The 12,960-nt window shown below is 39.8% G+C and overlaps 1 long non-coding RNA gene and 1 other non-coding gene across 2 annotated transcripts in view; both read right to left on the reverse strand.

The window, feature by feature from the left end:
• LOC147002935 (uncharacterized) overlaps positions 1 to 12,960 on the reverse strand; it is an 80,703-nt gene that overhangs the window by 32,221 nt on the left and 35,522 nt on the right. The gene's annotated exons all lie outside the window — the stretch shown is intronic.
• LOC115031584 (U7 small nuclear RNA) lies at positions 9,710 to 9,768 on the reverse strand. The gene has a single exon (XR_003837263.1). It is a non-coding gene; the product is annotated as a U7 small nuclear RNA (small nuclear RNA).

Consider the following 12,960-nt stretch of genomic DNA (forward strand, 5'->3'; position numbering starts at 1 on the left):
GAAATGTGTGCTTTGCCCTGACCATCAGAATTTCCCTTCATTTGAGATCTATCATGTACTGTCCCAAGGCATTACTCCTGCCTCACACTGCCAAGGGAGCAATGTGAGCTGGTTGGAGCTTCCAAGTTTCCCCTGATGTGCCTAGCTAGGTTACCATGGTGGATGCCGTGCCTCCAGAGAACCTGGGCAAAACCACCCTCCATTCTTCAGTTCTCTATAATTACAGAAATTGTTTTTTTCCTCTGAGAAAAGAGCATAGACTACAAATGTGATACTGAAAGCAATCTGATACATGAGAAACCTACTGACATGAAAATTCAGCAAACCTGACCTGAGATCACTGGTGATTGGAGTTGTCTCTGTTCAACTCATAACTCATGAATGAAAGGGGGAGAATTCCTAAGGAGAGGAATGGCTGTTTTAGAAGATCATGTGGTGTAATTGAAAGAATGGGCTTAGAAATCAAACGGAGACAAATCCAAGTTCTGGCATAATGTTAACAGTACCCCTCGTATGTCAATGCATCAGTACTGATCAGACACTCACAGTGTGTCAGGGAGCTAACTAAGCACCTGCACAACACTGTTCCATTCAAGCCCCACAATGCTCTCCTGTTATTCCTCCTCAGTGTCTGCTAAGGCATGACCAAGAGGTTGGGGAACCTGATTTAGGCATGACCAAGAGGTTTGGGACCCTGATTTAGTCACACAGTTTAAAGTTGTTTCTGATCTCCTTTGATAATTGCCATTAGTCTTCAGGGCTTCTTAAACTTTAACATGTACACAAGTCACTGGAGTCTGTTGTTTCAGGGTAGATCCTGAAGGTCTATCTGCATTTCTGATGAACTCCTGAGTGATACATATTGTCCCAGTATGTGAACCACATTTTGAGCATCTCTAGAGCTGTGGCCATAGCTGCTCACTTGATTATTACATTAAATGGTTCCTATATGACCCCAGCAGTGTAAGCCAGTTATTGAACTCCTCACAAGTTTGATAATGAAAAATCAGTAACTAATTAATGCACAGAAAAGTACCAGGGGAGTGCACACAACAAAGACTGAATTCATAACAATTTTCTTTTGCTTTTACTCTTAAGAAGCCATAGAAGGAAAACATCTGCTTTGGCAGAACTGAGATCATTTTTTGTTACAAACAACATAATTTTCCCTGGAGATATCAGTAGTCAGTACCATGTTAGTTTTCCAGGTTACATTTGTCGGTGATTCTGATGGCTTCATGGGATATGCGAACTGTTACTAAATATGCTCTTAGTCTCTCTCTCTCTCTCTCTCTCTCTCTCTCTCTCTCTCTCTCTCTCTCTCTCTCTCTCTCCTCTTTCTCTCTCTCTCTCCTCTTTCTCTCTCTCTTCTCCTTCTTCCCCTCTCTCTCCTTCCTTCTTCCATTGCCCTTCCCTCCCTCTCCCTATTGAATTAATAATGGTTTAGTGTTTGAAAGGCTTCACTGCTACATGCCTATGGACAGGAGAACCATGACTAGCAGGTTTTGTAAAGCAATGCTAATTTGGAGTGCTTCTGTTTATTCTTGGCTTTGAAAACGGATAACCTGTAGCAAAGTTTTTCTTTATCTCTATAAATCTCTGGCCTTCACAGCAGCAAGGAAGGAGGGGAAGAAACTTTACTTTTTTCAATTTTAAGAGGAAGACAAGGTCAAGGCTATGTCCTATAGGTGGCAACTTGTTTTTAGCTCCTGCCTTTTAAGATCTGGGTTCAGTAGATGACTGTGTATTTCTTCTCCAAAGAAGTCAGGCAAATGAAGAGTCCCAATACATGTATGAATCATGTACTGTGAGGAGCGGCTGCGGCCGCTGCCCCAAGATGGCGCCCGGAACGGCTGCCAGGTCTTATGACCTGCGCCTGACTTCCTCATTATCTCAGACTTAGCCACATCCCAGCCGCCTTCACTGCGCAGATGCCATGCCTCGTCAGCTCGCCTGAGGTGTCGTCACTTGCTGTGAACCTATGGACTGAGGTTACGTGACTGGGGTGATTGGGAGGAGTCAGTAGGGTATTTAAGGTGCGCCCTGAGGTTGTTGGGGAGGGGATTCCTGTTCCTGCATTGCAATGCTAAGTGTTCCTGAATAAACCTGCTTGAAGAAGGACAATGTGGTGTTGCCTGTTTCCTACTGGTCTGGGTGGATGCAACAATGTACCTGGGCATGTCCCTTCTGTTGTGCAGATGTAGAGACCAAAGATAACATTTTTTATTAAAGGATGTGCAGAGAGGATGTGCATAAAGGTCACAATAACCCCTTTGAGAAGGATCAGAGTTGAGAAAGTGCACACCATGGCAAGCAGAGGCTTAGGCAGCAAGAAGCAGTATATTCTGAAGGGAGGAATCAAAGATATGCTTATTTCTAAACAAATGGGCAGATAACACAGAAAGACTCACATTAAGAATACAAATCTGTGCAGTAAATGGATGTAAAGACAACCTAGTCAACAAGACAGGCCACAGAAAATAGGCCAGGGAAAGGTTCCTTGGTAATGCGGCTATGTAATTAAGTAGGAAAAATCAAAGAACATGAGCTTAAATTCTGAAAAGCACATGACCTACCAGGAAATAGATATTTCATATCAACAAAAACATTTGGCTACTGAGTCTTGTGCAGTGTCCATTTACAGTTGATCATTACTAATCTGACTATTATTGAGTAATGTTTGTAGTTATTTTAAAAAGTATATTAAATACAGTTTCACTATGTACTCCATATAAAATTTATCATAGTAATTTTTTCATTTCAATGTCTTTTATGATAAATCTGGAGCTGAAAATATCCAGTTAGGTGACTTGCAAAGTCCCACAGTTAGCAAGTGACAGATTAGAGATAGAATTTGATTTAAAATCTTGTCATCTTTTTTTTTTTTGAGCTTCTTTTTTTTTTAATTATGTATTTTCCTCAATTACATTTCCAATGCTATCCCAAAAGTCCCCCATACCCCCCCACTTCCCTACCCACCCATTCCCATTCTTTTGGCCCTGGCATTCCCCTGTATTGGGGCATATAAAGTTTGCAAGTCCAATGGGCCTCTCTTTCCAGTGATGGCCGACTAGGCCATCTTTTGATACATATGCAGCTGGAGACAAGAGCTCCGGGGTACTGGTTAGTTCATCATGTTGTTACCCCTATAGGGTTGCAGATCCCTTTAACTCCTTGGGTACTTTCTCTAGCTTCTCCATTAGGAGCCCTGTGATCCATCCAATAGCTGACTGTGAGCATCCACTTCTGTGTTTGCTAGGCCCCGGCATAGTCTCACAAGAGACAGCTATATCTGGGTCCTTTCAGCAAAATCTTGCTAGTGTATGCAATGGTGTCAGCGTTTGGAAGCTGATTATGGGATGGATCCCTGGATATGGCAGTCTCTAGATGGTCCATCCTTTCATCACAGCTCCAAACTTTGTCTCTGTAACTCCTTCCATGGGTGTTTTGTTCCCAATTCTAAGAAGGGGCATAGTGTCCACACTTTGGTCTTCATTCTTCTTGAGTTTCATGCGTTTAGCAAATTGTATCTTATATCTTGGGTATCCTAAGTTTTGGGATAATATCCACTTATCAGTGAATACATATTGTGTGAGTTCCTTTGTGATTGTGTTACCTCACTCAAGATGATGCCCTCCAGGTCCATCCATTTGGCTAGGAATTTCATAAATTCATTCTTTTTAATAGCTGAGTAGTACTCCATTGTGTAAATGTACCATAATTTCTGTATCCATTCCTCTGTTGAGGGGCATCTGGGTTCTTTCCAGCTTCTGGCTATTATAAATAAGGCTGCTATGAACATAGTGGAGCATGTGTCCTTCTTACCGGTTGGGACATCTTCTGGATATATGCCCAGGAGAGGTATTGCCGGATCCTCCGGTAGTACTATGTCCAATTTTCTGAGGAACCGCCAGACTGATTTCCAGAGTGGTTGTACAAGCTTGCAATCTTTTTATCATGATGTTTGATACCCCAGATAAGAAACATGGGAGTGTCAGAGCCATGGCGGTAAACACATCACTGACAATCAGTGATGAGTTTTTCTCTGAGAGGTAAATAATGAAGAACCACTGTTACATGGGGTAGCACATATGACTAACTTTAAGTTGGTATGCCAACAGCTTGGCAAGCTTACTGTGAAGAGAGATCATCACTGTGAAGGCCTTGGGCACCTGTCCTAATGATGGTGCTCTTACCCTGATCAGTCCTGGTTGAAACCTGAGCCAGAAGCCATCATTGACTCTGTTGGAGTAGACTAGTGCTTTTGGAAAGTCTCTTGGGAGTCTAAAATGGCCATTGTGACAGTAAAGATGAGTGAGACTCAGGGGTCGGTTATGGAGTAGCTAGAAAAACAACCAGGAGAATTGTCAGTCCAAACGAGAAAGACTAAGTAATACTGTACTGTACAGTATACTTGTTACCTATTTCAGAACTTTGTAAGACTTTGACATCAAAAATTCCCTTTATCCTTTTTGTTTGGTTTTAAATTAGGGTCTCACTATAAAACAATCCCTCTCCCAAAACTCACTACATGGACTAGGTTATCCTTGAATTCACAGAGATCCAACTGATTCTGTTTCCTCAGTGCTGGAACCAAAGGGAAAGGATGCCACACCCAGGGAAAAGGTCTGATTCTAAGAAGATCTTTAATGTTCATTGCAAAGCAAACAACGACTTGAGCTGACATATCAAAAAGCTTAGGGAACTCATGCTGAGTTGTGTGAGCATACTTCACCTCTAAGGTAGAAAATGTTTCCTTCCTTAACCTGTTTTTGTTTTTTGAAAATGTTAAATGATCTGAAGTACATGCCGTTATCCCAAACCCAGTATGTGCAAGGTAACAATTCAGATAATATCTGTGTCCTGGATTTTTCCTTGGGGGCTTCAATGCTTGCTTATAACAGCAATGGCTCTGAGCAATGGCTCTGACAGAAGTGATGACCCCATTCCCACCCTGTTGCTTTTTGTGACATGATTCACTCATCTTTTTACGATTGTAATTAATTTTAAAAGTATGATATTGCCAGCGGTTGAGACCCAGCTGAAGTCATTCAATCATAAAAAAGTCATGTTAACACATAAATATTGAAAAGGATGATAATTAGACAGGGAAAACACCAAAACATTTTAAAAGGCAGGAAACAATTTTTAAATACTAACATTCTTGATCTAATCATGTTTATGCTGAATTCAATAGTTATTTCATGCCAGTTTTCTACGGTAAAAAAAAAAAAATGGGGCTGTGATTGGCTTACTGGCTAACAACTCATTCTAGAAATGTACATGCACACACAATCATATATGTATCTACACACAAACAAATGACTCTGCTGTTTTAAGATGCTACATCACTAACGATGCTCCTGCTTCAGAACTACCTACATAGCAAATTGCTAGCAAGCAAAAAAAGTAGAAAGAAAAAGTAAAAAAAAAAAAAAATCCTCCATGGAAAGAAAACCATGGATGCCAGAGACCTGAATCAAGCGGTGCAATGCTGTGGCTAAGAAACCTGGTCTTGATAAATCCGTAAAGACGCTCAACCAGGGAAATAAATCTCTGGAAAATGGGTTCAAAGCACCAGCTTTAGAAGCTAGGCTTTCAAACTGTCAGTTGTTCCCTGTGTAAGATTTATCCCCTTTTATCTCTGTTTTCCGATCTCTAGAATGGTAATATGTGGACTATAGAGAGGTTCCAGTAAATTAAGCCACAAGCATAGGACAGCATGTGACACAGCCATTCATCATGAATATTAATTCTCTGTTCTGATTTCTTTTTTCTATAGTGCCAGAAATAGTTTTTTCATCATATTCATTTTCATCATATTTACACAACTCATTCTTTTTTTTTTTTTCAGAAAAAAAAAATCTATGCTCAGAAGATTGAAAAGCCAGAGGTTGGAGATGACTGGGGTGAAACCCTGCCTTCTGGATATGACATAACTATTGGTGTTCCTGAACTCACGGCAACCACAGTTGTCTAAGACCAGCACAAGATCAAGCCACCCACCATCTCAGCATAGATGTGAGTCCTCCATGCTAGCATAGCTAGTGGTAGTTGATGGCTGCTATAGAAGACAGAGTCAGTTTCCTTTAGGGTAGGCCTTGCTTTGTTGACCATTCTTTGTGGACTGCCCCACACTTGGATATGTGTGGGAAACACTTATAATACTCAGTGGACAAAGCAAGCTAGGAAGGAGAAACTTTTTGGGCTGAGTGTATACTCTCATAGAGAGTTGTGAGCCACTACGTGGTTGCTAGGATTCAAACCTTAGTTCTTTGGAAATGAAGTTATTGATCTTAACCATAGGACCATCTCTCCAGCCCAAGGAAAAAGTACTTTTAAAGATCTATTTGTTTTTATCTTCTGTGGTAGATGTTTGTCTGCATGTATATATGCATACCACATGTGTGCCTGCTACCTGTGAAAGCCAGTAGAGGATGTTGGATCCCCTGGAACTGAAGTTATCGGTGGTTATAAGCTGCTATGTGAGTTCTGGGAACCAGAACTGGGTTTTCTATAAGAGTAACCAATGGCCAGGCGGTGGTGGCGCACGCCTTTAATCCCAGCACTTGGGAAGCAGAGGCAGGCAGATTTCTGAGTTCCAGGCCAGCCTGGTCTACAAAGTGAGTTTCAGGACAGCCAGGGCTATACAGAGAAACCCTGTCTCGAAAAAAAAAAAAAAAAAAGTAACCAATGCTCTTAACCACTGAGCCATCTCTCCACCTCCTAGAAAAATAGTTTGCTAAAAAAATGTCAATGAGACATTTTCCATTGTCCTTCAAGCAGGATGGGTAGTGTTGAGCACAGCCATGTAGGTTGGAGGTTGGGGTCTTTTGTCACTTGGAGTGCATTGTTCCAGGTTCTTCTGACTTACATTGTGTCATTTTTAGGTTCTGTGTTATTTTTACAAGTATGAGTGCCCAACTTGAGGTTTGCAGGCCACAAGTATTGCTGTAACTGTGGACTGTCAAAGATGGCAAAACTATATTATACTGTCAAAATATTGGATCTCCCTGCTAGCGCTGTTTTCCCTCGTGGTGGCCTGGAAAGTGAAGGTGGGCCCCTCTCTTTTAGCCTGCAATTACTTTTTTCACAAGTTCCATACATATATTTGTTCATGTACAGTATTACATGTTACGTTACCAATTGATTGATTTTCTTCCATTTTCATATCTGTGTGGTGTGCCTGGGTATACATGCGTTAGTTTATGTGGACACCCAATGGGTAGGTGTGTACTCACATGTATGCATGCACATGTAGAAGCTGGAGGTTGATGTTGGCATTTATCTTTCATTGTCATTCTTCATCCTATTCACTGAGTCTCTCAGAAAGATGCATGGCTCTCCATATCTTGCTGTCTATTGAACTCTGTGAGTTTATTCTCCATCTTCAGTTTCCAAAAGTTGGATTGCAGACATATAACCACACCCACATAGGGTCATGCCTCCTCCCCCAACGCCCCCCCCCCCAGCAATCAAGTGCCTTAATTACTGAGTCACCTCCTAGTTCTATATTCCATTTTTAAAGGCACACTCCCCACATTGTCCCTCAATGATGTCATATCACCTCGCTGAAGAAAGTAACAGAAAATCCCACATAAAGTTACCAGAGGCTTAGAGTTGCCAAGTCTCAAGGCTAATATTAAACACGGAACAAGTGCCCCAAGTAGAATGGGGGATGGGGGCCAACATTTAGCTTCAGTCTTATTTTGATAACTGAAAACAAAAACAAACAAACAAACAAAAAACATGATGGCTTTTAGTTCTGAGGACTTTTCCCACCATCCATCAGTGATTGTACTTGGCCAGGGATGATTCTGTTCCCTTCATGATAATTGTTTATTATTAAAGGAAGAAATTTTCCATTAATTTAAGCAGTCAACATGCACCAACAAACAAGGCCCTGTGTCTCAGCCAGATTAGAAGTTCCTTTCTTTCCTTTGTCTTTTTAGTTTCAAATTAATCAGAAACGTAGTGGTAAACTTGAGGGGTTGCTTAACAACTAACGTAAAGCATAAACACACAGGAAATCCTCGAGAAAATTAAAATGCAATCTAAGCCCATCTCTTCGTTTCAATGTGCTCATTAGTCAACAAGAAATGAATAAAACTGAAACAAGGTAACAAGAGTCACTACCAAAATAACATATCAATCATTTTTAATTAGCATACTTTTTTTTGTAATCTGAAATAGTTGCCTTTACATTTCAAAGGAGTTCTTTCAACTACTTTTTAATTTTTTGTTGTTCTGTATTCCAGAGATAAGGATCCTAATTACAGTTTGGTTTTTAGCTTAGGAATTTGTTTTCCTCCATGTTTTAAGAGTGAAGCAAATGAGGAATGGAGCGTTATATTTTTGATCCAAGGTAGGCTAACAGCCTAAAGGAAGCCAGCACTTGGCTCCAGATTTCTGATTATGTTATCTGGGAGACTTGGCCATCCTCATCATCATCTCTCAATCCTCCTTTCTCTAGTTCTGTTTCAAAACACAGGCTAGAGCCAGCATGCTGGGGTTCAAATCCTTACCAGCTGTATAACCATAGGCGAATTATTTTTACCTACCAACATGTTTCCTTGCTTCGAATCAGGGCTCCTGTAATGCCAGGATGAAGTAATGTGTGCACAGGTGTGCTCACTGGAGTGTGTGGTTTTGTGAGGAGTTGCTGTTGTTATTACTGCCTCTCTGTGTTCATCGGATTTAAGGAAAGCCAAGGACACAATTAAGACATTGGGCCTTGGTACTGGAAAATTGAGTTTCAGATTCTGCCATGCCATTCCTGGACTGTGACATTGGCAGTTTATGCATTCTGCCTTTCTAATGCTCTATTTCATTACCTGTAAAGCAAGACGAATGCCTGCTTTTGGTCTTCCATTTTCCTCCAGTCCCTTTCTTCTTGCCTGGTACCCTCTAGTGAAGCTTCCTTCAGGATGCAACTCCTTCAGTATCTACCTTAAAGAAACCTAGGAGCTCTCCTTTTATTATGATTTTTCTCTTGCTCAGGATGCAGCTGTGCATGGAGCATGCTTCTGTCCTGCAAGATGCCTGAAGGAATACTCACCATGTGCTCTCCTCTCTTCTGCTCTCAGTCCTCTAGGTACTAGTGCCAATCAAGTTGTCTTAGATCCATAAGACAGGGACTGCACTAAAGAAACTATGAGTAATGTCATATAAATAAAGTGATTGCAAGTAACTCTAAAGATACAGTGGTACACTGTGACATACCAGGCAGAGAGGAGAGCATAAATATATATATGTATATATATATATATTTGCATATACTGTATCCTTATATTTTTGCATAGTTGAGAAATTAAACATATTTGAACTCATGTTTTTAGAGTTCTTTTGGACAGCCTTAAAGGTTGTCCTAAAGGTCCCAGGTCAAAAACAACCTCTCTGAATTTACTTTACCTAGTTACTTGCCAAGGACCATCCTAGGTTAGGTCTAGGTTCCTGAGAGAGGGGTGTTTGGTATCCTTGAAAACAAATCATAGGTCTAAGCTTGCAGCCTAGGTGCTCTAGACAGCTTCTTTAGCTATTCTAAAAACCTCTTTGGTTGATAGAGCTCTCTCTATTAGTAAAAATTCTAAAAGCTCTCTGGATAACTCATGGACTTCCTGACCAAAGTCAGAAAAGCAGCTATTAAAAAAAAATCTTATATTCCCCCAACCAAGTCAGAAATTCTGTGAGCAAAAACTAAAAGGAATTCTTGGGTTTTCCAATCAAAATCAGAAAGCCAGAGAAATTCTAAAAGAGCTATATTCGCTCTTCAGACAGACTTCTCTGCATAGCTGCTAGAAAGCATTAGAAAAGAGCTGTGTCAGCTCTCTAAGTAATTCTTAGAAATTAGAACCAAGTCAGAAATCCTGTTAAAAAAATTATTTTGACTAGCTGTTTTCACTCTCTAGAGATCTCCAGACAGCTCAGCTCTCAATAGAAAAAGAAAAAATTCTAAAGAACTGTTCTTGCTTTTTGCTAGCCTGCCTCTATTGAGTATAGAGAATAAGCTAGGTGGGTGGGACCCTGTCCAGAAATTACTATTTCTACCATACCTGGACCTGGACTTGCTGTGTCTCAGGCTGATCTTGAACTCAGGAATCTGCCTGTCTTTGTATCTGCCTATCTTTATATCTTTCTGACAAGCTGGCGCACAGTATAGCTGCCTCTGTTCCTTTAGACCTGTGAAGCTCCATATATATATATATATATATATATATATATATATATATATATATATATAATTCATATTGCATCCTTATATTTTTGCATAATTGAGAAATTATAAATTATATATTTTTGAACTCATGTTTTTAGAGTTCTTTTGCACAGCCTTAAAGGCTGTCTTGAAGGTCCCAGTGTTTATCATTTTGCTGAGATGTTAGTCACACCTTCCCCTCCTGGACTTACGTTGTCTGATTATCATAGAAACACTAACATTATCAGGGAGGACATTCCTCGGAGGAATGTGAAAATAGGAACACTATTACACAAACAAGGTTTATGCCCTTGGCAGTCATCAACACTCTTGGGGTCCCATGTCCACTGGCACAATTCCAGGGGCAGGAGCCATGTCAGTCTGTTTCCACCAAGGTCATGGTAGCCTCTGGTAGTTATTGGCTTTCAAAATTTTTTCCCAGTTCTTCCACTGAACCCCTTTGCTTTTTACAACATACCTACTTCTAAAAGAGTTCAGATGAAGAACTTTGCTAATTTCTTTCTTTGATAGGTCCCATCTACCAATTCAACCATTCAATAGAAAACAGAGAATGAGAAAGGTCTTTCAAAGTAGTAAGAGGAATACTTTCTTTTATTCTCAAACCCAGATGAAACAATTGTGATCTAGAGCTAGACTGTCAACTAGGTCCAAGGACCAGTAACAACTTTTGATGCTTAACAGTGTAGGGTTCTGCCCAGATAAGACACATAATTATGTTCTGCAGATTTGCAAGAGTGTTAAAATCTGAAGAAAACATGCCTAAGGACTTAGGGGATACATTCAGGATCATATATTATTGGACCAGATATCCTGGCTTCTCATCAAAATTCTCTTTGCTTTCATTTCCATTATTTGGCATTGCTCATCTCTATTATCACTACAGGAGAGCTGGGGAGGGCATTCTTTTTGCACTCAATCTATGCTTGAATAGAGAGAAATCATCTCTCTGGAAAAGATAGCATGAAGGTAAGATTCTCCTCCTCCTCCTTCTCCTTGGAAGGATGGTAGAGAACTACTGACTTGGGATAAACTCTGCACAATTAAAAGAAAATTTTAACTTCCTCTCTCAGTTCTTTTTTTGGTTAGATGTTCATTCATCCATTCCACACTTTTCTATGTGCTCACTTTTGGCAAAGAACTTAACTAAAATTGGGGGGGGGAGTGGAGATTTTATTTTGAGATTCCATGGAATGGATCTTTCTGAAATCCCACAGAAGGAGACCTTCCAGTGAAGTACTTCTAGTGTGTAGGTAGATAATATTTTCCCCACACAGAACAGTTTTTCAGCACTATTTTCTCAATCACCCCCATGGGAATTCAATTTCACAATTACCATTTACATTGGAGAAAGAAATCAAGAGCATCTTAAGGAAAATAAAGTAATTCTTATTGCTAAGCCATTGGTTCTGGAAATTTTTAGTAGGTAGTTATTAGCACAGCTACCTGGTGATTTTGCTCTTTGTTTTACATGGTCTTGATTTTGATGACATTTCAGTTTGCCAATATTGCCACTCCAACAGGGTAAATCTCAGACAGAAGAGTGAAGAATTGAGATTACGATGCTTTGTGTATGTAGGCACCTCTCATTTGCCTCTCATAATCTTCTGGGCACTTTGTAAGCATCAGAGCCCTGGGTATGATATTGTTTCAGTAGATTTGAGGAAAGACAAGGGCTTTTCATTCCCTTCACTTTTCCAGGTGATGTTATTATTGTTTGTCCAGGAACCCAACACTTAGAGTCACTTACTGACTATTTGTAGAATTCAGGGGATCAAATTTAATTATATAGCTTTATTTTAGCTACTTAAACTCATTGACTTGATTTCTTTACCAATAAAAGGGATAAAAACATTATTTTGCCTTTGTAGAAGACTGTAACGGCTTGTGTGAAATATTAGATCAAAATGTTATATTCTGTTAGTTTCAAATGTTTCCTGGCCAATTTTAATTGAGAATTCTAAGACAAAAGAGAATTCTGCTAATTTATAAATGTAGATTAAGTGATAATTGGAGTAAGTAGAGAATGAGCATTGAAATTAAATCCCTCTTCTCTGACTATAAGTTCAATTTTTTTCCACATGGCCTCATAGACCCACTGAATATATAGACTGGATAAATAGCTCATGAGAAAAGATTGGTCTCTACCACTATTTACTCCCTAGACTTCATCAATTAGAAGAATATGTCCATGCTTTAAATCAGAGATCAGTTACCCTTATTGATGTTTAAAATGTAGACAATCAATTGAATAATTTAAGTGTAGACTCTTAAGTGTTTCACCTTTTCCTGAAAATAGTTTGCAAATTTTCAATTATTGGTTCTCCTAGAGTTCTTCATCTTATCAATATGACACTCTCTTTCATTCCTCAAACTGGAGAACTTCTTTATCTCATCTCATGTATCAATATATTCAGCAGGTGTCCCCACCCACCAGTGTTCACCTAAAATACTGCAATAGCCTCCATGTTTCTGCATGTTGAACTAAGAGAATCCAAAGTTGTCTTCAAAAAGGGATGTTGAGTAATAATCTGTCTCAGTTATGTTTTAAAGGCTTCCTACTGAAACTCTCATCTGTGATCATAAGGTTGGACCATTCGCCAATACTTGCTGACAATGGGGATCCTCCTCCCCCTTTCTCTCTACATGCACTCGCATATGCATGTTTGCATATGTATGTGCAGGTGGGCAAGCACGCACATGCTCACATACACAACACACACACACAATCTTTCTCACACACAGAA

This window comes from Mus caroli, unplaced genomic scaffold (assembly GCF_978045245.1).
Source record: "Mus caroli unplaced genomic scaffold, Mus_caroli_1 scaffold_8, whole genome shotgun sequence".
NCBI classification, from domain to species: domain Eukaryota; kingdom Metazoa; phylum Chordata; class Mammalia; order Rodentia; family Muridae; genus Mus; species Mus caroli.